Genomic DNA, 27,712 nt, shown 5'->3' with positions numbered 1-27,712 from the left:
ACATGAGTCCTCTGGACTCCAAGGCAGCCCAAGGCTTTTTCTTGACTTTACATGCTCAATAAATGTCTACCGACTAAAGAAAAAAAAAAAAAAAAGTGTCTGGCCGCTGACTCAGAGCCAGAAGAGAAGGTACTGGTACAAACCAGTTCCCAGAGTGCTCATGATTACTGCTGGGGGCACCTTTGGGAGGCTCCATGGATCCAGAAGGGGAATCCTTTCCTACCCCATGGATCCACAGCCTCCTTCCTTAAAGGAAAAGATGCTCCCCCAGACTGAATTCCTCTGGCAAGCACCTCCTCTTTGCCTCCCCTCCCTCAGGAATGTTCCTGTGAAGGTGAAACATGTGAAATCTGAAAGGGAACAGTGAATGGTTGCTCTTGTGCATTGTTATGCAAATGCTACACAAATTGGAGTCTTAAATCTGGCCCTAATGATGCCATCCTGCTTTGTCTTCCAGCTTCCCTGACACCCATTCTGAGATGCACCATACAGATGTTAGTTTATTATGTACACCAATAACTCACTCTACGTCTCAGCGAGGTGGGCTGTTAGCAGCCAGCATCTCAGCCCTGATAGCGACGGAATGTGCCCCAGTGAAAGATGTGTGATTTAAGCTCTTTGCAGCCCACAATTCAAGCGCTTTCTTTTATCAGGGCCCAAGCAGCAGCTAATCGTGTGACGGAGTGATGGCAAATCCAGAAACAACGCAGATCCCACAAAGAGGCTGATTAAAAGCTTACTCGAAATTTGGAAAATAATAATTTTTAAAAATGATAACATTAAGAAAAAAAAAATCTCAAGATGCACAAAGAAAACCAATTTAGTTTGAGCCAATCCTTCATCCTCAGAAGGATTAGAAGAAAGGTTCTGCTTTATGCTCAATGTGGAGACACTCTGCAGCCAAAACATAAAACGTCCCACTAATTATTCTTTCAAGCTTCAACATGTACTTTATTAATCTTTTTCCCCACTTTAACAGCCGCAGATGTAGGCTTAATTCAGTGAATAAGCAACAGAACTTGTTTAAGTTCAGCATGTCAGCTGCATCTTTGGTGTTTGCTGCACCGGGGCGGGCGACGTTGGCAGGGCTCAGAAATGGAAGTCGTGTCAATCATGTGTGGCATTATTCTTCCAGGAGGTAACCTGTCTTTAGCATATCCCAGCCAGTGCACTCCAGGCAGAACAGTGTGGTGTCTTCGGAGGGTTGCTCAAAGAAAAAGACAGCTGAAGGAAGAATCAAAGTAGCGATGATATAAAACACCCTGTGTTGCCTAAGGATCCAGAAGATTCTCATTCCTCATGATGAATCCAAAAGAAAAATAGTAAAATAGATAGTACGAAAAAGTACCAATTATGTGGAAACGAGACACTTCAAGGTCAGATTCATTTTCATGTTTCAGGGGCCACATTCTACTTCATTCTTTCATGTAACTGTCCAACCATTTTTTTCATTTATAATTGAATAAATTATATCACTCTGTAAATATATTGCCTCCATAGTAGGTATGAGCACTATTATGTGTCAAGCACTGTGTATGGGACTTAGGTAAGTAACATACAGATATCCTATTCTTCAGGAAAAGGAAAAAGAGGAAAAGAATTGCTACATATTGAGTGACTACCATATATGGGACACTGTGCAGAGAACTCTCAGTATTCCTTATGCCCTGAGTAGTAGATATGATCTCAATTTGCAGGTAAGAAATCTGAAGCTGCGGGATCCCTGGGTGGCGCAGCGGTTTGGCGCCTGCCTTCGGCCCAGGGCGCGATCCTGGAGACCCGGGATCGAATCCCACGTCGGGCTCCCGGTGCATGGAGCCTGCTTCTCCCTCTGGCTCTCTCTCTCTCTGTCTCTCAGTCTTTCATGAATAAATAAATAAATAAAATCTTTAAAAAAAAAAAAAAAAAGAAATCTGAAGCTGCAAGTTTGACTAATTTGCCTAAGATCCCACTGCTAGGAATAGTGGGGCTGGAGTGCAAACCCAAGACTACCATATTTCTAATTCAGGGCTCTTTCCAAACCCAAATTACAAGTGCTGAGGATTCATGGATCACATGATTACCAACTGAAATGCAGGTGAAGGTGAAAACTGCTTAAGAAAACAAGTGGATAGGGATGCCTGGGTGGCTCAGTTAGTTAAGTGTCCAATTCCTGATTTCAGCTTAAGTCATGATCTCAGCATCATGAGATTGAGCCCCATGTCAGGCTCCACACTCAGCAGGGAGTCTGCTTGAGATTATCTCTCCCTCTGCCTATGCCCCTCCCCCTGGCTCCCCTCCCCCCCACACACACATACTCTCTCTCTCTTAAAACAAATAAATAAAATGTTAAACAACAACAACAACAAGTGCATAAAGCATTACAGAAACTTAGAAGAAAAAGAAAATGTGATTGGCATGGAGGTGGGGGGCTGGCGTTGAGGAAGGAGCTCTAGAGGAGGAAGCAGTTGACCTAGGTCTTAAAGGGGTTGGATATATAGTGATTAACATTTAAAAACGACATCTATAGAACAGGGAACAGCTTGAGCAAAATCCTGGAGACTGGAAAGCATGGACTACATTCAGAGAAATCAAGGTAGTTTAGAGTGTGAATTAAGGTACATAAAAACGAGTTTAGAAATAAAGTATAGGGTCAGACTACAGAACTCCTGATTATCATAAAAGGCATTTTGCATTAAAAAATGTGGGGAAAAACGGGTTCCATCTTGCACTTGTAGGAAATAAACTTAGAGAATGCTTAGTTTTATACCAATCTGAGATGTATTAATGTAGCTAAAAACAAACCCTTTGTTGAATATATTCAAATCTCAGCATGACTTCTGGGATCAGAAGGCCTGAGTTCAAGTCCCAGTTCTTGAGCTCACCTATTCAACAGCCCTGAGCAGCTGTGTTGTGGTGCTTGCTGATTTACATTGTGAAAGACTCACAACCAGAAGGGTTAGTCACATTAAGCATTATGGGCCAATTACATAGCAGGACAATTAATTAATGGAAACAGTTTTAAAACACTCACTATATATTTATTTATCCACACATATTTCAGAAACTATGCATACACACTAAGGGGAGATACACAAAAAATATTCTCATTGGGGGATCCCTGGGTGGCTCAGCAGTTTAGCGCCTGCCTTCGGCCCAGGGCGTAATCCTGGAGTCCCAGGACGAGTCCTGCGTCAGGCTCCCTGCATGGAGCCTGCTTCTCCCTCTGCCTCTCTCTCTCCCTCTCTCTCTCTGCGTCTCTCATGAATAAATGAATAAAATCTTTAAAAAAAATGTTCTCATTGAAACTCCAGAACAATTGTGAAAGCAAGATAGCTTGATCCTACTTTACAATTGAGGAAACTGAGATCCCAAGAATTTGACCACCTAAATCCAAAAACATAGGCCTAGAAAGTAGAAGAACACAGTTATTCTAAATCTAGTGCTTTTTCCAATATCTTGCTATTTCCTCACACTTGCCATTTAAATTGATGGTGGCTCTCAATCTGTATGCCGCTGAACATTTCAGGAGTGTCCAACTAAACAGCAAGCAATGTTCCGACTTCATTTATGCTATATACTGCATACTGTCAGGGGAATGCTAAAACACAGGCATTGTGCAGGGTATGGCTTGCTTGGAATTGCGCATCATTGGGATTCAGCCTCCCCATTTTATAGGTATGCAATTGTTCAAAGGATATAGACTTGTTGGGAGCATAAAATGAGACAATGCATGTGAAGACTTTTTGATAATATAAGATATTGTTTCTGTTTCAGAGGAAGAATTAGAAAATTTTCCTTAAGATAGTTCTTTGAATACTTGTTCTGTGCTTCCCACAACTATGATATAAACGCCCTGGGTGCACTGAAGGGGGCACTTGGCAGGATGAGCACTGGGTGTTATGCTAAATGTTGGCAAATTGAACTCCAATAAAAAAAATTAAAATAAATAAATGCCCTGGGTGTTAAAAGTATATTCTACTTGTCTTTGACACTGCAATTGCACCCAGAATAGCACGTGATATTTCCAAGAAACCCCAAAATTTATTGAATTAAGTCATAATTCCTCATATTTAATAATGATGATGATTGCTAGACTTTGTTGGGCACTTACTATGTGCCAGGCATTGTGTTAAGTGTTTGGTATTTACGGATTCTTGTGATTTTTATACCAACTCTTCATTTTCCAGGTAAGGAAACAGGCAGAGAGAGGTGAAGAGAACTGCTCCAGTTCACACAGCAAGTCAGTGGCAGACCTGGGATTTTTAGCTTTGGCAGTCTGACGCATGTCCCCATGGCAGTACTCTGTTCATAAGGCTTATTCAGAATGTGTGAACAGTCCTAAATTGTTCATAAGCACCATGATATCCATCCTCTCATCTGCTCCTCATCACAATTCCATAACATAGGCAGGATTATTCCCAGCTTAGGGATGAAAACACCAAGGCTCAAGGCCACACACTTGATTGAGAAAATCACCATAGTCTTTTATTACAGAAAGTAGCATTTTGCTTTGTCTTCACTCAGGAAAAAATACACATATCTGAAAAATTCCAGGAATTCTCAGAGCAATTACAGAGTCTCTTGCTACAAACACAACAGAACCTTCTTCAAAGCACCACGCATGCTTGGAAGAACACACACATAAAAGTGTAATTTGAACACTTGTCGGTTTTACCCCCTTGTTGCAAGAGAAGAAGAATGTTTATGCACCAAAAAAATCTAGCTGCATTTCCCAGTTTAATTAGTTTTGTCAAGTGCCTGCAATGTGATTTCCATGTTAATTTCCTCATATCCCATTTCAGTTTCTTTATATTCCACTTCAATTATTTGCTTAAAAATTGAGAGTCACAATGACTGTGTTCAAATTCCACTGAACTCAACTGACATTTACTGATGCTCTGTCAGGCTCTAGCCCTGCAGAGCTTCCATGCCCCCTGCACGCCCATCACAGACATCCCTAATCGATCAATACTCCTTCCTCCACCCCACACTATCCTGGGAAGTATAAACCTCAAAATCATACTCCACAAGGCTTTTCCGGGCAGCCACTCCCAACTGATAGACACAGACACAAGATAATGAAAACTATCTACAATCCAGATGTTTAGATACTTTCTTGCAAATTCCCTTCCCATTTTATTCTCGTAAGGTAGAGGTATCTCAATTTTTAAACATAAGGTGGCTCACAGAGGTGAAGGGTCCTACCCACATGTTAGATATCACACTCGTGAGAAGTCTCCCTGGCCTCTCACATTCAGTGTAAAATTCGACCTTTTGATCATCTGTAGGCCTGGCCCACCGTGCATCTGCTTTCCTGGTCTCTGAGGAGGAGTGCAAAAGGGAAAAGGGAAAGCAATCTCTGCCAAGTTAGACTGATCCCTGGTGGTAAATAAGTGCTCTCACATTAGCCTGGAACAGCGTTTATTCTGTACTTTATAAGTGAAACAGTCAGATATGGAAAGAGTCTTTTAAAATCAAGGCCCAACATCATCTCATTCAATTTTTACATCATGAGTCTTTTTTTTTTTTAAAGATTTTATTTATTTATTCTTGAGAGACATACAGAGAGAAAGAAGCACAGACACAGGCAGAGGGAGAGGGAGAAGCAGGCTCCATGCAGGGAGCCTGACATGGAACTCAATCCCAGGTCTCCAGGATCGCACCATGGGCTGAAAGCAGTGCTAAACCACTGAGCCACTCAGGCTGCCCCATCATGAGTCTTTGAGTTAGCCATTATCATCCTCAGTTTGTGAGGAAGCTGAGGCACGGAGTGGTTAGGTAATTTGCTAAAGGTCACACAGCTAGTTTAGTGATGTTCAAGATGCAAACTCAGATCTTTCTACCCTTGTGTAAGTCTATTGAATGAACTGTTTTTTTTTTCTGATCTCTTCTCTCTTTTGCCTTTAGAACATAAATATTTAAGCTAATTAACCAAACAATAATTTATTTCTTATTTCATCTCCTTCTTCTTTATCTCCTCCCAAAAATGTTTTATTGAGCAAAAGTTTTATTAACAAATATATGGTTGCATGTTTACATATTTAACAAATGTTCTCTGAGCCTTGTACAGGGACCATAAGGTACAGAGATGAATCACAGACACTTTCTGACTCCAGGGAGCTTACATTCTGGTGTGAGGACGACTGACCAGTCAGAAGACAATGAAAACACAATGTGATTCTAATAACGGAAATACAGGGGATTAGGAAGCACCATATCTGGGTTCTGGGCCTACTCAGAAATAACCAGGGTAATTAATATAGCTGTGGAAACAAACAACCCTCAAATTTCAGTGGCTCAACACAAGTTTATTTCTCATATCACAGTCTGAAGTGTGCTGGAAGATTCTACTCCATGGGGTAACTCAGGGACTTAGACTCCTCCACCCTGTGTCTCTGCCATTCTGGGGGCTTCTTCAGAGTCCTCCACTGGGTCCCCCCCAGTCTGGCCCACCAATGGTTGGGAAAAGAGAAGGTGTTGCAGATTGTTTGAGAAGGTTTAGAGCCAGGCCTAGAAGAGGAGTGCATCCCACATGCCAGTGTCTACCTAGCCCGTCTTACCTTGGAGCCTCTAGAGTGTATGACTAGATGCTCCTCTTCCTTAGTACATCCCCAAATTTTCTTAGATATAGGGGGCCACATGGCTGGGTTTTGGCCCTGAGTCATCCCTCAGAGGAGAGTCCCCCAACCCACTTCAGACTGATGTGAAGAATAAACTTTTGTAGTGTTTAGCCATTGGGTTTTTAGAGTCATTTGTTATAGCAGTTTTTGCTAACTTGCCCAAAGAGAAGTCCCATTTCCTTTACTGTAAAATGGAGCAAACAATATCCTGCCATGAGGACCAAATAATAAAATGAGTGTGAAAACTCCCATGTGATCTAAAGTAGCATGATTAGCATTTTAATTTTACCCCAGAAAAGCAAACAGAATTCCAGGTGTAGAGACATGGTGGGATGCTAAATGGGATGCTTAAACGGGAAATCCAGGCTCTTTCAGAAGACCGTATCAGTGCTAGCCTGAGCCACATACTCTATAGAGAGTGGAGTTGTTTTTTTCTTTTTTTTTTTTTTTCCTGGGCTTCTTTTCATAAAAACAACCCTGTACACATGTATTGATTCTTTAACTAAGACACAAGTGATCTTCCTAGCAAAGGATCTACCAGACAGTAGATGTCACACAGAATCAGGCAAAGACTCCTTCCCATACATCTGTATGGTTGTTTCCAACTCAATAGTTGCTCCCTGCTTCTGTCCCATTGCCCCCAATTCATATGAATAACATGAGTAACAGTCAGTGGTGTGCCAGAGCCAGCTCACATCAGCTCAAAAGAATCGACCTTGGCTCAATTGTGCACATCAGTTCCTAAGTTTTCATTCAGTGATGTCACATTAACTTGAAATCAGCCCTGGGGGAGGTGCTATACCATGGAAATGAACTAATGTGCAAATTGTGCTTTTTCTTTCCCCCTTGTCCTCCTCCTCTTCTTTTGTTTTTTATATGAGAAGTCACATATAAAAATATACCAGCACAACATTGATAATAACAAAATTAATAGTAATAAGAATAACAGCTATCATTTCCTTAATGGTCAGTGTGTGCCAGGGCTCCAGACATAATAAATGCTAGATATTTATAACCTCATTTATTTCTCATAACAGCCATGCAAGTGAATGTGATTGTGTTGCTGCTACTCCAGCAGGGAAATTGAAGCTCAGATAAGTCAAATAATTCGCTGAAAGACATGGGACAAGGAACGGAAAACCAGGTTTTGAACACGTTTCTACCTCACTTGAGTTTCAGATTATTTCTAGCCTATTGTGTTAGATAAAAGGACAATTTGAGCTTCGAAATTGGATAAAGGTTATTATAAGTTTGCTTCTACCCAGGAAGAGGAAATGGAATAAAATACTTAAAATATTTCTGTCTTTGTGTAATTACACGAATTTGTAAAAACACTCACTCGCAGTGGATGTCAATCTGCTGGGGGTCACTCTGGGGGAGTCTAAGCAGGAGCAGCCATCGCCCTGCTGTTTTAGCAGGTAGGGAGGTTGCATTCATGACATTGGGTGGTTTGCCCTGTGCCAAACAAAGATGGCAGACACAGATGTGGCTCTGGGGCCCTGGGTCTTCCGGCCCACTGCTTGGTTACAATACTTGAAATAGTGCACTGTGACAGTCTCCTGTCCCCATAAATGATTGCTTATTGATGAATCTACCTCCATCCACCCCATGGGAGAGTCTCTTGGCGGAAAATTCAGAGATTTTCCTCTCGGTGCCTCAGGAGTAGATCATGAGGGTTATAGGCAACTGATGGATGTTTTAAAATGGCTATTAAATAACTGAGTGATGTCAGGGAATGGGTTACTTGACTGGCAGAGGGATGATGAACACAGAGGCTGGCAGGGTGAGGCCTGGGACCCAAGAAAGAAAGAAACGGACCAAAAAAAAAAAAAAAGGCAGGAGAAGAAGAAAGGAGGGGACATGGCACTGGGAAGTAGTGGTCACTGGACAGTAGCTTCAGCTGCTTTATGGCAGTTGCCCAGGACCTGCACTAAGCTTGGCCTTCATAAGTCTACTCTGAATGTAATGCTTTTTAATTAGCAGGATGGCAGGCTCCTTTTGTGAATCCAGTAAGAGAGCCTGAGTCCAGGAAGAGGGAGCAGGGAGGCAGCTGCCCATCAGTAGCCTTGGCTTCCGCTATGCGGAAATGACCAGTGCCAGATGGAGCCCACAAGCCTGAGACAGAGACATGTGTCTTGGTCGTTCTGGTCCAACACTGTTCCTTTGACTCTGTGGAGCAACTATCTTTCCTCTTCAGAGCCCATCCTGCATCACAACTGGCCCCGGGCACCCCTGTTGTTCACATCTCTGTGAACCATCCACCCCATCCCACTTCCTTCCTCCCTATGTATTCAAGCTCTTGGCTCATTTTCCTAATTCCTATTTCCATTTTGCACCCCTCCCCCCAAGGCCTGACACTTAACTCTTGGCTCCGAAGTCTGGCTTTAATCCTTGGTCACAATTTGTACTTCTGATGATGCTGCCTTTGGCCTTAACTGGACAAACATCTTGTCTAGTCCAGCCCAGCTATCACAGACATCCCCAACAAACATGTCCTAAACAGGGACCCAGCCTCTCTGGCTTCTATTAACTCCTCTAAGGAGACTGTATTGGTTATGATGTTTATGTTCCCCACATCTGTTCTTCCCCAAGATGATCTATCTACTCAGTGTTTACTCTGTCTTGCTGCACCAAAATCACCCATGATGCTCCCTGGAAATCCAATATCCCAGCTTGCTTCAGACTCTTTTTCTAAAAGCCTCAGAGTTTGTTCTAATGTGTGGCAGCGTCGAGAATCACTGGACTAAGCCAGCCTGTTACTCCCACTTCCCTTGCAAGTAAACAGGTCTGAGCTTAAATCCCAGGGGCAAGGGACATCAAGGAGAAATTGGGGACTTCTGCAAGAAAGACACAGACAGAGGTGCAGCCCCTTTTCAGCATCAGGATGTGTTACATCAAGATATGAGGTAGAGAATTGCTGCTGCTACCCTGCCACAGATGAAGGGAAACAGCCTAAGGCAAAGCCAACCTATGAAGGGTGGAGTATTAGGTGGACAATGGACACTGAGTCCAGTGAGGTGGAAAGACGCTGGATTCCTATCACATCCTTGAGCCAGGGAACCAACCTGACCTTGAGTCTTGTCATCTAATGAGGTAATATAGACCTTTATCATTTAAGTCAGAGGTCCACATTTTTTTTTCCTGTAAAGGGCCAAAAAAGTAAGTATTTTAGGCTTTGCCAGTCCTACAGTTCTTGAAATAGCTAGTCTGCCCTTGGAACATGAAAACAGCCATAACAATACATAAGTGAATGGGTATGGCTGTGTTCCAATAAAACATGGTCTGCAAATACAGGCAGAGGGCTAGATACAGCCTGTGTGCTGGATATAGCCTATGTGCAGCTCATGGTGATGCAAATATGATTTCCCAACATTAAGGCTACATTACTGCCCCTTTCCATCCTGCTGAGCCCCAAATGTACATCTTCATGTAACCATTCATCAAATCCTTCTTGAGGTCCTACAGGTACCTCCAATTCAACATCTTCAGAACTGACCATCTCTAGGTCTGCTTCTCCTCTTGCATTCCCCACTTCTCAAGTGGCACCATCACCTTGAGCCACTCAAACTCAACTCCTTGTCTCATCTTTATTGCCTGTGTTATTAGTCACCCAGCCACCATGTTCCATCAGCCCTAACTGTAAAATATTTCTCAGTCCTCTATTCATCCCAAATATTTACTTTGTGCCAGGCACAGTACTGGGAACTGAGAACATAACCACAAAGCAGATGCAGTTCCTGCCCTCACAGAGCTTAAGATAAAAAATCTTTGATGTACAATAAATGACAGCTGGTACCCACCGTTACTCAGACCTATTATGGGTCAGGCTCTGCACTAGGCACTTTCCAGCAAAGGCTGATCTTCAAGGCACACCTGAGTGTGCATATTATTATCTCTTATTCATAGATAAGGTAACTGAGAATTCTAAGGATTGACTCACTTCCCATGGTCACAGCAGCACAGTCATGGCAGCACCAGAACAGGAGATAGATCTGTCCCCACACCAAAGCCTGCCCCCGCTCCACTACCTCATCCCCTGCTTGTCCATTCCAGCACCAGGATGGCTTTTTGAATCCCATTATCACTTTGGGAATTCTTGATCAATGAGTACCCAGAATGACACCTGGATATCACTTTGGCAAAAAAGCCCATGATGAATGTCTCATCAGCACAAGAGCTGTGCAATTAGGCATAGGCTGTTCAAGCATCCGTGTTGGAAGTCAGTCACTCTGTTTTCTGCCAAATAGGATGGCCACCTGTGCCCTGGCAGAACTTTACCCCAGAAAACTGAAAACCCAAGTGCTGGAGGGTGGAGGCTAGAAGTTCTCAGCAAGAGGCTCTTTCCAAAGTCAGCCTCTGGCTGCATGGGCCCCACCATCTTCCTGTCCTGTGGCACATTTGAAGGAGGGTGATTGAGGAACTCAGCCCTAGAACCAGGTGGACCTGCACTTAAATCCTGCTGCAATCTCAGACAAGTCACCAAATCTCCCCTTGCCTACATCTCCACCTCAGCAACTGGGATTAAGCTGCCTACCTGTCAGGGTGATCGGGGGTGGAAGGCATGGAGGTTTGAGAAGGGAGAGCATAGAGCAGACCTGAACCAGGGCTCAGTGGGTGGCAGCCACCTTCCCTGCTCTGGGTGCTCATGGGCCTTGGCAGCCCCTCCAGCTGGGGCTGGTAGAGGAGGGTATATGAGGCTCTCTGAGTAGCTCAGAAGTCGGAGCCCAACGCAGGTGGAGCTCTTGCCCTCCTCAGGGCTGCTGCCTTCTCCGTTTCGAATATCTGGCTAACTGCTTTGCAGGGACATTACATGTAATTATCATTGCTCTGTGGGGTGATTATCCCCCAGGTAAAGAAACTGATGCTCAGAGAGGTTAACACCTTACAGCTGGCAGGTGGTAGTTAGGACTTGAGCCCCACTTTTCAAACCCCAGAGTTTAATAAGCATTGAACCATGCCACTACCCTGCTTCCCATCTTCAAACCCCATCTCGCTTATTATCCGATGGGTAGTTGGCAGTATTCTGATGGCATGCATACCTCAGCTTGTTTAATTCACCAGGTCCCCCAAGTTTGGGTCTGTCTCTCATTCTCCTTAGCGGCTTCCTACTCCCCACTCCTCCAGCCACGTATGAGAGTAACAGCTAATGTCTGCATGCCTACCTGCTCAGCTAAAACTTAAAAGACCCCCATTTACAGGACAACTAGCTAACAGCCAGGCACTGTGCTTGGCACTTACCTTATTTACTCTCCATAATAATACTTATGTAGGCCTCGTTGAGCCACTTTTCAGAAGGCTCAGAAAATGACAGTTATTGAATGAATATAGGTGGAATTCACAGATAAAACTCTGTTCACTGTGCCTGTGCTTTTTCCTCCATTCCAAGTGCTTTTATCCCCCAATTAGGCACTCATATTCCCTTCCTCTCTCTTCTCTCTCTCCCTCTCTCCTTACCTACCCCCCTTTCCCCCCTCCTATCTTCCCCTCCCTCTCTCTCTTTCTGGCTTCCCTTAGGTAGCTGGGGCTACTCACCAGCTATCAGCATCTTGGGATCTAGCCTGCCCTAATGACTACAGATCTTAGAGCTCTGAGTTCTCAAATCTTGGTTGCCTAGTAACAAGCCCCACCTCCCTTGCCCCTCCCACAGCCCCCAGTTCCATCCCCAGCCTGAAATAATGGACTTCTGGCTACTCTGTTATCCTTCAAAAATGTGCACTTAACCAATGTTTTTAGTATAAAATCACTGGCCACCAGAGCCAGGGACTCAGAATGGGCATTTTGCCAGAGGCCAGGACCTTAGAGATACAGCAGACAAGAAAAGGCCTGGGGACCAGCTGACTTGGACTTTCTAGGACCAGGGATGTATTAACAAATGTTCATTGGGTATTCAGATTCCAGCCATAATGCATATTAGGAGCTCTCTGCAAAGAGCACTCCACTATGAGTTTTACTGATATGATGCCATCAGCCCAAGGCCACCCCTCCCTCACCACACCCCCAACTTTTTTTTTTGTCTGTCAAACTCTCACTGATCATCCTTCATCTTATGAGAAACTTTGACTGCCCCCACACCCCATCACAGACTTGAGTCCATTTTTGTGCTCTCATATCAAGTGTTAACATCTATCAACTACTCACCAGATAGCACTGGAATTTGTTATGTACATGGCTGTCTCTTCTACAAGCCTAGGTAAGTTCTGCAAGGGCAAGTAATGTGAATTCTGCAAATCTTAGTACAAGGCATGGGGCCCACTGAGTGTTTTTTAGGATAGGAAGACAAAAGAGAAGATGTAAGAAAGAGAAGGAATAGAAAAAGGGGAGAGGAAAAGAAGAAAGGGGGAAAAGAGAAAAAGGAAAATTACAGAAGTGGAAGAATGAAGGAAGGTAGGGAGGTAAGAAAAATAAAGCAGAGGGAAGAATGGCATGCAATCTGCTCTGCTAGGTCTTAGGAGGGGTCACATAGATGAATAAAACCAAGTCCTTCCTCTATCACAGTCTACTTGGGGAGACACAGTCAGGGAAAGATGAAGAAAGTTTGGAGAACAGGCAGGGAAGTTCTATGAGCTGGAGTAAGCCAGTTGCAAATCCCAGTGCAGGTCACTATGCCTATCCAGTTGATGGATTTCAGACCCGCAGAACCTTCTTCTGGATTTGGTGACCGTGATAAAGTTAGAGCCTGGTTAAGCATGGGTTTAGTAGATAGATTCTTCTTTCTTACAATCTTATCCAAAAAGCCTGAAATATCTCATGAGCACTGCCTAGTACATGCCTTGTACACAGTAAATGCTGCAATATTTATGGAATAAACAAAAGCCATAAAAACTTATTAGGAAATACAGGATCTTATTTCGAGGATCTCACAGGCACACAACCTGATTTTTGAATGGTTAAATGAAGGAGTAGTGTGATTCCTGATACCCTCCCTAATGCCTGACACACAGTAGGTAAATATGCATTGAAAAGAAGACCCATATAAATCTCAGCTTCACCATAAACTAGTTGAATGACCTTGAACTAGTTACAATCTCTCTGGGCCTCAGTTTCTTCATCTATAAAATGAATGGCCATGATATAATAACCTCTAAGATGCCTCCAAACTCTAATATTCAGAGATTCTAAAAAAGGCTCAGGATATTCTGATGGCCAAAAAAAATGAAGGGTACTTCAGACTACCAGGGAAATTCACATTTTATTTATTTTTAAATTATGGGAAAGTTCTTTGGCCAGCTACAGAGGCCCCATTCACTGGTGGAATAAATGCCCATGACTTCAAAGCTATAACATGAGGTATTAAATTTAGAAAATAGAAAAGGAATAAAATTGTGCTTTCCTGCTTATATGCTTCTAGCCTTATTAATTAACCATTTTCATGCCACCACTAATGTGATTGATTTTTTAGCCATAGAAGACAATATTTAGCATAGGAAAAAGAGAATAAATTGACATTTATGACCTACCTATCATTAATTATTATTTTTCAGTACCTACTATATGTTAGATAGTAGGTCAGAAATATTCCTTATGGTATCTCATTTCACATCTATATGTACACCATGAGGCAAGCATTTTTCCCCCAATTTACAGATGAGACATCCAAGACCCAATAGGATGTGGCCTGTCCAGAGTAATACAACTAGTAAGGTAAATTTGAACCCAAGTCTGATTTTTGGACCAGTATTTTTTCGATTGTATCACTTCTGAAATATTCCAACTAAGTAAATGGCTCCCCATCAGTGGGAATAATCAAGCACCAACTAGAGATGCTGTAAGAGGGATCATTGTACTGGAGTGAGCAGATCCTGCATGGTTGGATTGCATAACCTTGTAAGTCCCTACCAAACTGAGAATTAATGATCCTATGACCTTAAGTCACTACAAGTAGAGTAATGAGAAGTGAATATCACTAAGCACCCTTCAACTGCAGAGGATTTGAAATGTGTGATATCTTTTTTCTTTTAATGTTTCCTACAACTATCTTTGTTCCAAGAAGAATACTCTCTCTTTCAAATTCAGAAAAATCCACATCCTGACCCCTCCCCACTGCTATCATTGTTCCATTCTTCTAATGACCCACTCTAACCACAGAATCATTATTCTGCATTAACACTGGTCTGTATAGTCCCAGGAGGTAGAATGAGGAATGTGAAATTTAATTCACTAGCATAGGAAATATCCACCTGTAATCCCAGGCAACATTAAACTGGGCTACTCTGCTTGATAATGAGCCCCTCCTTTTTACTGGATGTGTTCAAGAAAGTGCTTAAATACCACTTTTACATGAAGCCATGGCCACTAATCACCTAAAATAACTCTTTTTCTACTTTTTTACAGCCATTATTGCTAGAGTTCTTGTAAGGAACTTTGAATATATTTGAGCTTCCTGGCTAGACAATAAACTGAGGACAGAGAATATGTCTCCTTGTAAGGAACTCTGTATAACAGAATGCTTCCTAGGAAGAAATCAGCAGCAGCAGCGGCTTCATTATTATTAGTATTTAATCAAGGGAAATTCCAGCTATTTCTCCAATAAATATATAACTTCAACTTAGACTGGGTCTTCTGTGAATGGATCCCTCCAAGAAAAGATTAGAGCAGGCCCTGTAGGCAAATCCTTCCCCTCCCAAGGTGACCTGATAACACACTGACCCCAGTGAGAAAGTGAGTGAAACTACTGAGATCAAGGGATCTCCTAAGAAGACAAAGACCAGGACTCAACTAGTTCCCAAATGAGGTCAACCAACAAAGCAAGTGTTGCAGAAGTGAAGTTCCCATAAAAAAAAAGATCATTTGAGTATGTGACCCAAGGGCAAACCATAGCCTGAAGGCTGATGGAAAAGGCTGGTTTGAATGCAGCCTGTGATAGAAACTGGAATTCCCTCCAGGACTAATCTTCCTAGTGTGCTTGTCACGCACTGGGCACAGGTGCTGAGCAGGTATGTATAACCTACACGGCCATTTGCTATGCGCCAGTCTCCATTCTAAAAGTTTTTCATACAGGGGTGCCTGGGTGGCTCAGTCCATTAAGCATCTGCCTTTGGTTCAGGTCATGATCCCAGGGTCCTGGAATCAAGCTCTAAGTTGGGCTCCCTGTTCAGCAGGGAGTCTTCTTCTTCCTCTCCTTCTGAAGCTCCCCCCACTCATGACCCCCCCTTGCCCATTCTCTCTCAAATAAATAAATAAATAAATAAATAATAATAATAAAATTTTTAAAAAATAAATGCTTTTCATAGATAGACTCTTCCCTCTGTGAGGTAGTTAGGTGATATTGCTACTTTATGGATGATGAAACTGAAGGTCAGAGAGTGGTAATTCACCCAAGTTCCCATGATTAGCAAGTATTAGAGCCAGGACAGAGCCCCAGATATTCCCAATAAAACCACTGGTTGGGAGACTTCTAAAGAGGAATAAGGAAATTCCTATCAATAAGAGTAGATGGGGCTCCATAGGATTTAGTGGAAAAATAATGACATGCATTATTTTAAGCATAGATATATGACACCCATAGCTGGAAAAATGGGAGAAAACATGAAATGTGGCCCAAAGACCAAAACAAGGATAGTGACAAGAGGGCAACTTGTATTGTCAGAGCAGAGCTGGATCAAGAGCATGGAAGTCTATGGGCAAATGTAGGAGTGGGTACAGTGCAAAAATCAGAAAATCAGGCAAAATGAAAGCAGGAACTAGTGGACTTAAAGGGGCAACATGTAATGAGCTGGATCAATTCTAAGCAATATGTATTCCATTGGATTGAGATTATGTGAATTTAAGAGTTGAGGTTGCCATTATGCTCAGAAGAAGCTAAGGGGCTGGGGATCAGAGGTATAGAATAGTTTGGTCAAGATAGTCTTCTTTCTTTTCTTATAAAGCAAAGCTATTCCCAACCGTTTAGAGAAGGTGGCTTCCAAGAGGTTGGCAGAAGGTTCATCTTGCTAGGGAACTCAGGCTATTAGATGTCCCGAGGAGCATAGAGAGAGCCCATGAGGAAAGCCCTTAATAAAATTCTTCCTCAGAAGTCAAGCCTCTAACCTCAAAGCACCTTGATGCCTTGAGGATCTGCTGGCTCTTGACTTTATCCTGTAACATCACACAAGGGCTTTCCAAGACGTCAGGTTGCAAATAATTGCCCCATGCATACTTCCCAACTTAATCTGCTGGTAAGTCACAACTGATACTCAAGAATCTCCTCTTTGATTTTCAGCTTGAAGGACAGAAATGCAAAGGAGATGCCTGGGGGGTGCTGGAGAGGCCATCAGGAAGCCAAGTGAGATTCAAGCAAGCAAGCTTGTGCCTTGAGAGGGTGGGCCTGGATTTCAGTTGCACAGCTGCCTCCAGGAACTCCAGGAAAGTCCCTTCCCCCCTGACCTTCAATAAGAGGACAGGACTTAATGACCTCTAAGGTCCCTGTAATTTGCCTGTTACTGTCATTACTATCGATACGAGTGTGCTAACAGCGATGACTCATGATGTATTTGAAATGTGCTTACTTTCAAATTTCCTGCTGTCCCTTTAAAATGAGTTATGTTAAAATCAAAATCCTTATCCTTCATACAGTGAAGTATTTGTTAGTATAATAATATAATGGCTTTAAAATACTTGGACTTGCTTCAAAATACTTGAGTCCCAGGACAAGAAGTTTCTAGGAGTCTTAAGTCTTGATTTCAGCTTAGGGCATGATTTCAGGGTCACAGAGAAAGCCCTGAGTTGGGCTCCTCAGCAGGGAATCTGCATGAGGATTCTCTCTCCCTCTGTCCCTCCCCCCAACTCGTGCAGGTTCTCTTTCTCTGTCTCTGTCTCTTTCTCTTTCTCTTTCTCTTTCTCTTTCTCTTCTCTTCTCTCTCTCTCTCACACACACACACAGAAATTAATATGTCTTTAAAATAAAATAAAAACTTGAGTCCCTCCCACTACTCCTATTTAATAGATAAAATAGGTAAAATGTTGTGGTTGTTGAAACTGAGTAAGAGGTAAATGGGAGTTTATTATAGGAGTCTCCTCACCTTCATGCATGCTTTCTTTAAATTTTTCACAGTAAAAAATTAAGAAATAAATAATAGAATAGAATATAAATATATTCAGTAGTATAGTCTAGTATAGTCTCTCTCTGCCCTTAGGTTAAAACTCCATGACTTTCCAGCTCACTCCTAGGTAACAGATAGTCCTACAGGATCTTAAAGTCACAAACGCAGTTTCAGTTCAGAAATGAGAATGTCCAGTCCATGGTATAAATCAAACCCTGACCAAGATTTAGTGCCAATCTGACACTCCCAATTCTGGAAATTTTAGTATGGAGACTCACGGGAGAAAAGAGAGGGCACGGCTGGCTGAGCTACATATGATTTCTAGCCCCCATCCCCTCTCTTCCTTACCCTATGCCCCAATCAAGGGTGAAAGGTAAGAAGGGAGGAGGGAAAAGATGTAGGACAGGTCTTACTCATACTTGTATAGTACGTAAACTGGCTTCAGAGGCTCTGGGTCCTACAGATTTTCAAGGCTGCCTCTTTATCTAGTGAGCAATTTTGAGGACTCTAGAACAGTGCTGTCTGATATAATATAATGCAGGCCACATAGGCAAGCCATATTTGTAATGTTCAAATTTCTAGTAGCCACATAGTATAAAGTAAAAAGAAATAGGTGAAAATGATTTAAATAATATATGTTATTTAAACTACCTATTATTTTAACATGTGGTTAGTGGCTCCCATACTGGACAGCATAGTTCAGAGGTCTCCATCCCTGGAGATCTCTTGCTAGGTGACCTGATCATACATCCCATCTCATCTGCAAGAGACGTAGTAGCTTAGTCTTGTCACTCAGGCTTTATTCTCATTATTAATGTCCCTTTTCATTCTTCCAAGTAACCCTGTTTAGATGATGAATCATATTGTCACCCTGCCTATACTTTCTATCCACGAGGGAACTGTTGGCTTCTTCTTCATTCTCATTTCCAAGTGCTCTACCTGAAGTGGGTCAGGCCATTTTCCTCCTAGACCAAGGTTCAGCAAACTACAGCCTATAGATTTAAGAATGAGTTTTACATTTTTAAGAGACAGAAAAAACAAAGATTACATGACATAGATAACACACCTCTTGCAAAGCCTAACTTACTACCTGATCTTTTACAAAATAAGTTTACTGGCCCTTATTCTCTATTTTTGGTGGGTGAAAGGAGGTAAGATCCAAGTTGTCCAAACTCCCACCACTATTCCTTCTGGGACTGAGTTGGGGAAGCAGATCCTTTACCTCTGACCTGATTTGAGGCTAGGACATAGACCCATGCCCCTCCCTTCTTCCCTGATGACTCAGCAAGAACTTTCTGGAAGGAAATCTCATCACTCAGCTCCCTTTGCACTCTCTCAACTCAAAGCCATTTCCTCTAAACATCTGCATAATATAATTTGGCATTTCACTTTGGAACTTCATTTCTGTTATATCTTAGTGTCTAATCAAAATTTCCATATTAAGCTCTGGTTCCTATAGTACCATCTCCACCAAAACTGTCACCATCACCACTCTCACCATCATTCATTATGTGTTTCCTTAAATAGCCTGAGTTTGTTGGGAGGAAGATCTCTTCTGTCTTATTTTTTAATCCCCCATAGCACTTAACATAATGTCTCACACAGCTTACATTCACAATAAACATTGCTTGAATGAAAGAATTAATGATAATTAATTCATACACTCAACACTTCAGCCCAACTAAACAATAAAAATTCTCTGAAGACACTGACATCTTTTCCCTGTGTGCCTTTGCATAGACACTACCCTGTATGTCTTCCTCCCTTCTCTTCTTGTCCACCATTCTCCAAGATGCAGCTCAAATAAAATAGTAATACAACTTTATTAAAAATTAAAATTAAAACTCTCTAATACCCTCAATTAGAAAATCATAGTCTCAGTAAACCTTTCCACATCCACCCTAGAAGAATGTAGCTCTCCTAATCCATAGCCAGTAACACATTTCTCTCCTCTGGTACTTAAAACAGTGTACCTTGTCTGGATGTATAGTTGTCTCTCCCACAGATCTGGACTCTGCCTGTTATAATCACTTAGAAAACCTTTAAAATATACTGATGCCTGGACTCCATTCCAGACCAAGAGAATCAGGATCTCCAGGCTGGGGCCTAGGCATTGGCATTTTCAAAATGCTCTTCCATAATCCAATATGCAGCCAGAGTTGAGAACCATTGTACAAAATGGTGAGCTACCAGAAGGCAAAGACTGTTGCTTCTCTCTGCAACTCTAGTTATTAGCAAAGATTACAATGGAATAAATAGTTGTCAAATGAATGAACTATGACCTTAATAGAAATATAAAGAATAATTTATATAAGTCTATTAGAAAATGTGAGATAAACAACTATATATTAATCTAATGACCTCTGATTAATTGGACAGGTTTATTTAACCATATTAAGCACTTAAAATGACTAGACCCTCATATCTAACTAAGCAGTTTTCCCAATTGTGGTAAACTTGGCCTTAAAAGAAATACAGATGGCCCTGCAAAAATATGGACATTAGGCAGTTCATTAGCATGGTCTCTAACCAAGTCCGAAAGACAGACCTCCAAAGACCCCTCAGATAATATAGATATATTTCAAGGTTGTTATCCTGCAACTGTCAAGCCCAGTCTTTCGTTGCCCTTCTGCTATGTAATTTATACTTAAGAGAGGCAAGAGAATTTTTTATTAATATGTTTTTCAAGCAACACTCAGCTCTCTTGTAATGATGCTGCCTGTTAGTAGCATTAAGTACAAACATATCTCTTGGTTTTTACTTGTTAATGTGTACCTCTCATGTATTTAGAAATAGCAATAGACGTGGTCATAAGATCGGAAAATTGCTGATGGTCAGGGGAGGACAACATGAAGGCATGCACATATTTGCCAGTAATGAATCTGCAATGAACTGGTGTCATACAATGGAAAGATCACGAAAAAAGCTCTGGGTTTGAGCTGGTCCTTATCACTTACCCTGTGTCCTTGGACAGGTAAACTCACCACTTTGTACTTTGTGCAACTCATCTCAAAAACAGAAGGTAATAAGAAAATCTATTTCAAATGCCCAGCAGTTATTGTATGGGTAAAGTGACAAGTGACAAAAACACTTAATAAAGTATAAACATCTATGCTAATATGCTTGCTTCATTCATTCAGTTGCAAACACTGTCTACACACCTATTGTGTCAGGTACTAAAGGAATACAAATAATAATGATTCTTGTTACCATTGTTATTATAAGGGAGCATACTATTATAATGAAGTTCTTATTATGATATCTTGTGATGGTTAATCTTACATATCAACTTGACTGGGCAACAGAGTGCCCACATGTTTGGTAAAACATTATTCTGGGTGTGTCTGTTTTGGGATGAAATTAACTGTGTTTGTAGACTGGGTAAAGCTGATTTAGTCCTTGGTTATGTGGGTGGGCCTCATCCAATCAGTTGAAGACTTGTATAGTACAAAAAGTTGAGTAAGAGGGAATTTTTTTCTGCCTGATAGCACTGGCTTTGGACATTGTTTTTTTCCTACCTTCAGACTTGAACTGAAGCTTCGGCTCTTCCTGGCTTCTGGACTAGACCTACACATCAGTTTTTCTGGGACTCCAGCTAGCCAACTGCAGATCTTGAGACTTATTAGCTTCTATGATTGGGTGAGTCAACAATAATAATAAGTCTGTGTGTGTGTGTATGTGTGTGTGTTAAACATAAAGAAAACCAATAGAATATATGTGTGTGCATGTGTGTACACATACATCCTATTGGTTTTATGTATACCCACACACACATCCTACTGATTCTGTTTCTCTGAGTAACTCTGACTAAAATGCATCTATGGCAATATAAGCACTTTTGGTCAGGCATGGAGGGGCATCAGAGATAATCTTCTTTAAATAAAATTCCTTACATTGATACAAGTGTTCTTAGTGCATCTAAGAGAAGTCATTATATGAGTCAGTGGTTATTGAAATCAGCTGGCCAGCTTTAAAAACATTGATTCCTAGTCCTGAGACCAGATCTTCTGAATTAGCACCTTAAGAGGGCAGAACCTAGGAATCTGGAGCCCTACCAGTCTCCAAGTATTTCATTTGAGTAACCACATTTGTGAACTTTCCATCTATGTGGTTTGACTGAGGGAACTAGAAACTAAGGATTGGCCTTAGTGTCTGAAAGTACATCACCTCAGGTTCATACATGTGGTTGATCTCTCTTGTCTCCTGCTGAATGCAGATATGCTAGAGAGATAATATATGAGACCTCTACCCATAAATTTAGGGTATATTTATCCTGAACTCAGTTCTGATAATGTTCCTCTTGGATCCAAATGCCTTTGAGGTCTCCCCTTTGTCTACTTAATAAAATCCAATCTCCTTTCAATGGTACCCAAGAATCTCCAAACTGCGACCCCCGGATGACTGCAGCACCATCGTTTCCCACAATCACCCGCGTATACCTTGCAGTCCAGCTACCACAGAGGCTCCATGGATCCTGTTCTCACCTCCACCTGGAGAGCACTATTATTTCTGACCTCCATCCTACAAATTTTAGCTCAAATGGCATTTTATTCTTGTAACTTCCCCAATACCTCTCCTACAGACTGCTTTATATAGCCACATGCATATATGTCTCCCTTTTTGAATGGGATCTTCTCAAAAGTAGGTATCTGCACTTCATGTCTGTGTCCCCAGAGTGCTGAATCAGACACATACAGCAAGATTCATGTATATTAATTGAATAGATTCAGGTTATTTTCATACATGGTCACCAAAAGAGAAAAATTAAGAAGTTGGGCAGTTAGTTGAAAAATCTTGGAAATGATATAGAAAGATAGCATACAGGGTAGGCCAGGCAGCACAGTGTATTGGTTAGAATGCTGAGGCTTTGCAGAGAAAGATATGAGTTCAATTCACAGCTCTCCTACTTGTTAGTCATGTGATGGGTCAAGCCACTTCACCTTTTGTTGTCTCAGTTTCTTCCTCTGTAGATGAGGATGATGACGGTATTATCTCCCAGGGTTCTTGTGAGGTTTAAATATGCTAAGAACTTGGTATATCATCAGATGGTACCATATTCACAGTAACAAACTGTACTTGCTGTTGCCTCTTTCTTATTATTTTAGCAATATTTTAGCAAGTGAGTACAGGCTTGGACAGTGGAAATCCCTAATTTATAGGTGAATAGAAAAGTGAAAGAGTCCTAAAGCTAACTTATCTGGTGGGCCATTTCCATTTCTGAAGGGTATTTACCTCAGGGGGGGAAAAACAGCCAGAGAGTTATGTCCTCATCTTCTATGAGTTGCCTCTCTTCCCTGATGGATTTCCTTAAGGAATATAGATCCACAGGAGATTTATGTGTGTACTCTGTTTCCCAATAGTTAACGCAACTTATTTGCCACCACTAAGCATTCATTTTCTTCCTAGAGGTCAATTCGCAAGGTGCCTGCTGCTGTCAAGTGCAAGACTGATAGAGCAGTAGCAGCTGACTTGATGTCTAATGTACATGAGGCCAGCCTCCCCTTTGTCTCTGGACTGAAATGAGACATGGGCCAAACTCTAAAATCATCCTTGGAATTGAAAAGTGATCTTAGATATCATTTTATCCAATCCACTACCTGGGTATATGACAAAGCTCAGATGTAGACAGGAGAAAAAAACTTAGAATACAGTACAGAGCTGTGGTTGCCAAAGGCCACTTGTCTGTGACAAAAGCAGCCCTGTTCTGGGTGAAATGAGAAAAGAAGGATAATGTTGTAAGGCTTTCATAAAGGCAAATGGGTTGGATTTTTTTAATCCAAAGTTAAGTTCTTCATACTTTTAAGATATTAAGATTACTTTTCTTTGTAAGACCATGATGGTTAATGCTGATTACTTTCTTGAATAACTTTACCTGGGTAAGTAAACATAGAAAACTCTATGTCCTTCTCCACTGTTTTGTTGTTGCCGTTGTTGTTGCTGATTCTTCAGTTGGCTGCTTTGCTGTTCTATAGATTCTCCAAGAGTTTGGTGCTTTCTGATGTCAAGATTCAGAACAGGAGCTGTGGAGTCAAAAAGACCTAAACTGTTATCTTTGTTCTCCAAGTTGTAGGACTTTGAAAAAATTCGTTTAACTTCTCTGGGTCTCTAAAATGGTCACAATAACAATAATGCCTACTTTATATGATCAATATGCAATGAAGAGGTACCAGATGGCACATGGTTAGCACCGTGCCTGGCACAAAGATGGTGGTGGTGGTGGTGTAAATAGGTTTTTCAGAATCAAGTCATGTAGATAAAATCTTTAAGTCAAGAGCAGTCAGAAGGAACTAAAAAGCATTTAATTTCCATGTGGGATTATTCCTAGATGTAGCCTGTATGCTTTGAGGATTGCTGCTTTTGGATTCAGATAGAATGGATTCATATGCTACTAACCTGAGCCACTTTCTGGTCTAATGATTTTAAATAAGGCAGGTAACTTCTCATAGTCTCTGCTCCCTCATACAGTAGGATACAGTCTTCCCTTATAAAACATCAACATAGTAGGCATTTTGCGCATATCCTTACTTAACATACACAGCAACCCCATAAAATAGATACAATCATTATTGTTATTTGCAGTAATGTTCTATAAAGCTATGTGCATACTAAGCCATTGTTCCTAGGAGGGCTAGGTTCCTGTGAGCCTCTGGTCACAATAATTTCATCAACTGATCAATACATACCTTTATTTATATGTATTTCTTTTTAAAGACATTTTATTTAATAAATGGTTGATTCATTAACATTGAAATCATGTCCAACAGCACTGTAACACACTCCTGAATGAAACTTATCTAACATGTATATTCTCTCTATAAAGCACATCACCGCCTTCTTCTGCTTAGGAACACAAGATAGTACTTAAGTACTATACGTGAGGTTCAACCATAGAAAAAAAGTGGAAAAAAAAAGTGAAATCGCCAAAAAAGGGACACAAAAATGTAATATGTAGCACTAAAAAGATCTCACAAAGGACACCTGTTTACAGTATGACCACCAAAACAAAAAGACAGAATATTGACTTGTGTGACCTCAGCTGGGTGCACGCCTACTGGGCAATTTATATTTTTGTCGCTCTGTGCAACAAAAGTGCCACAAAAGTGCCACCAATATCAATCTGGGAATTACAAATAAATTTTAGTAGTTGAGTTCACAAAGAATCTGCAAAAAATAAGAATCAACTGTATTGTTCCACACACAGATGAGGAACCTGATCCTCAGAGAACTTACTTAATACAACTAATTAGTTGTATTTGAAATTAAGTATATATGTTTTCTTTTTTTTTTTTTTTTTTTTTTTCCTTTTCTTTTTTTTTTCTTTTTTTTTTTTTTATTGGTGTTCAATTTACTAACATACAGAATAACACCCAGTGCCCGTCACCCATTCACTCCCACCCCCCGCCCTCCTCCCCTTCTACCACCCCTAGTTCGTTTCCCAGAGTTAGCAGTCTTTATGTTCTGTCTCCCTTTCTGATATTTCCCACACATTTCTTCTCCCTTCCCTTATTTTCCCTTTCACTATTATTTATATTCCCCAAATGAATGAGAACATATAATGTTTGTCCTTCTCCGATTGACTTACTTCACTCAGCATAATACCCTCCAGTTCCATCCACGTTGAAGCAAATGGTGGGTATTTGTCATTTCTAATAGCTGAGTAATATTCCATTGTATACATAAACCACATCTTCTTTATCCATTCATCTTTCGTTGGACACCGAGGCTCCTTCCACAGTTTGGCTATCGTGGCCATTGCTGCTAGAAACATCGGGGTGCAGGTGTCCCGGCGTTTCATTGCATTTGTATCTTTGGGGTAAATCCCCAACAGTGCAATTGCTGGGTCGTAGGGCAGGTATATTTTTAACTGTTTGAGGAACCTCCACACAGTTTTCCAGAGGGGCTGCACCAGTTCACATTCCCACCAACAGTGTAAGAGGGTTCCCTTTTCTCCACATCCTCTCCAACATTTGTTGTTTCCTGCCTTGTTAATTTTTCCCATTCTCACTGGTGTGAGGTGGTATCTCATTGTGGTTTTGATTTGTATTTCCCTGATGGCAAGTGATGCAGAGCATTTTCTCATGTGCATGTTGGCCTTGTCTATGTCTTCTTCTGTGAGATTTCTGTTCATGTCTTTTGCCCATTTCATGATTGGATTGTTTGTTTCTTTGGTGTTGAGTTTAATAAGTTCTTTATAGATCTTGGAAACTAGCCCTTTATCTGATATGTCATTTGCAAATATCTTCTCCCATTCTGTAGGTTGTCTTTGAGTTTTGTTGACTGTATCCTTTGCTGTGCAAAAGCTTCTTATCTTGATGAAGTCCCAATAGTTCATTTTTGCTTTTGTTTCTTTTGCCTTCGTGGATGTATCTTGCAAGAAGTTACTATGGCCGAGTTCAAAAAGGGTGTTGCCTGTGTTCTTCTCTAGGATTTTGATGGAATCTTGTCTCACATTTAGATCTTTCATCCATTTTGAGTTTATCTTTGTGTATGGTGAGAGAGAGTGGTCTAGTTTCATTCTTCTGCATGTGGATGTCCAATTTTCCCAGCACCATTTATTGAAGAGACTGTCTTTCTTCCAATGGATAGTCTTTCCTCCTTTATCGAATATTAGTTGCCCATAAAGTTCAGGGTCCACTTCTGGATTCTCTATTCTGTTCCACTGATCTATGTGTCTGTTTTTGTGCCAGTACCACACTGTCTTGATGACCACAGCTTTGTAGTACAACCTGAAATCTGGCATTGTGATGCCCCCAGATATGGTTTTCTTTTTTAAAATTCCCCTGGCTATTCGGGGTCTTTTCTGATTCCACACAAATCTTAAAATAATTTGTTCTAACTCTCTGAAGAAAGTCCATGGTATTTTGATAGGGATTGCATTAAACGTGTATATTGCCCTGGGTAACATTGACATTTTCACAATATTAATTCTGCCAATCCATGAGCATGGAATATTTTTCCATCTCTTTGTGTCTTCCTCAATTTCTTTCAGAAGTGTTCTATAGTTTTGAGGGTATAGATCCTTTACATCTTTGGTGAGGTTTATTCCTAGGTATCTTATGCTTTTGGGTGCAATTGTAAATGGGATTGACTCCTTAATTTCTCTTTCTTCAGTCTCATTGTTAGTGTATAGAAATGCCACTGACTTCTGGGCATTGATTTTGTATCCTGCCACGCTACCGAATTGCTGTATGAGTTCTAGCAATCTTGGGGTGGAGACTTTTGGGTTTTCTATGTAGAGTATCATGTCATCGGCGAAGAGGGAGAGTTTGACTTCTTCTTTGCCAATTTGAATGCCTTTAATGTCTTTTTGTTGTCTGATTGCTGAGGCTAGGACTTCCAGTACTATGTTGAATAGCAGTGGTGAGAGTGGACATCCCTGTCTTGTTCCTGATCTTAGGGGAAAGGCTCCCAGTGCTTCCCCATTGAGAATGATATTTGCTGTGGGCTTTTCATAGATGGCTTTTAAGATGTCGAGGAATGTTCCCTCTATCCCTACACTCTGAAGAGTTTTGATCAGGAATGGATGCTGTATTTTGTCAAATGCTTTCTCTGCATCCAATGAGAGGATCATATGGTTCTTGGTTTTTCTCTTGCTGATATGATGAATCACATTGATTGTTTTACGGGTGTTGAACCAGCCTTGTGTCCCAGGGATAAATCCTACTTGGTCATGGTGAATAATTGTCTTAATGTACTGTTGGATCCTATTGACCAGTATCTTGTTGAGAATTTTTGCATCCATGTTCATCAGGGATATTGGTCTGTAATTCTCCTTTTTGGCGGGGTCTTTGTCTGGCTTTGGAATTAAGGTGATGCTGGCTTCATAGAACGAATTTGGAAGTACTCCATCTCTTTCTATCTTTCCAAACAGCTTTAGGAGAATAGGTATGATTTCTTCTTTAAACGTTTGATAAAATTCTCCTGGGAAGCCATCTGGCCCTGGACTCTTGTGTCTTGGGAGGTTTTTGATGACTGCTTCAATTTCCTCCCTGGTTATTGGCCTGTTCAGGTTTTCTATTTCTTCCTGTTCCAGTTTTGGTAGTTTGTGGCTTTCCAGGAATGCGTCCATTTCTTCTAGATTGCCTAATTTAT

General features: G+C 41.2%; 1 protein-coding gene across 16 annotated transcripts in view; it reads right to left on the bottom strand.

Moving 5' to 3' along the window:
• The window catches only part of DAB1 (DAB adaptor protein 1), a 1,117,693-nt gene that overhangs the window by 893,665 nt on the left and 196,316 nt on the right, over positions 1-27,712 (bottom strand). For 13 of the 16 annotated variants that reach the window (XM_049110389.1, XM_049110401.1, XM_049110402.1 and 10 more), the window contains one exon: positions 23,493-23,640. The gene's annotated coding sequence lies outside the window, so the exon portion shown is untranslated. Of the gene's footprint in view, positions 1-12,134; positions 12,182-23,492; positions 23,641-27,712 lie in introns of those variants that run through there. The other 3 variants (XM_049110395.1, XM_049110394.1, XM_049110392.1) reach the window with 2 other exon arrangements.

This window comes from Canis lupus, chromosome 5 (genome assembly GCF_003254725.2).
Source record: "Canis lupus dingo isolate Sandy chromosome 5, ASM325472v2, whole genome shotgun sequence".
NCBI lineage: Eukaryota > Metazoa > Chordata > Mammalia > Carnivora > Canidae > Canis > Canis lupus.
Note: the sequence above shows the minus strand (reverse complement) of the source record. Positions and strands in the feature narration are given on the sequence as shown.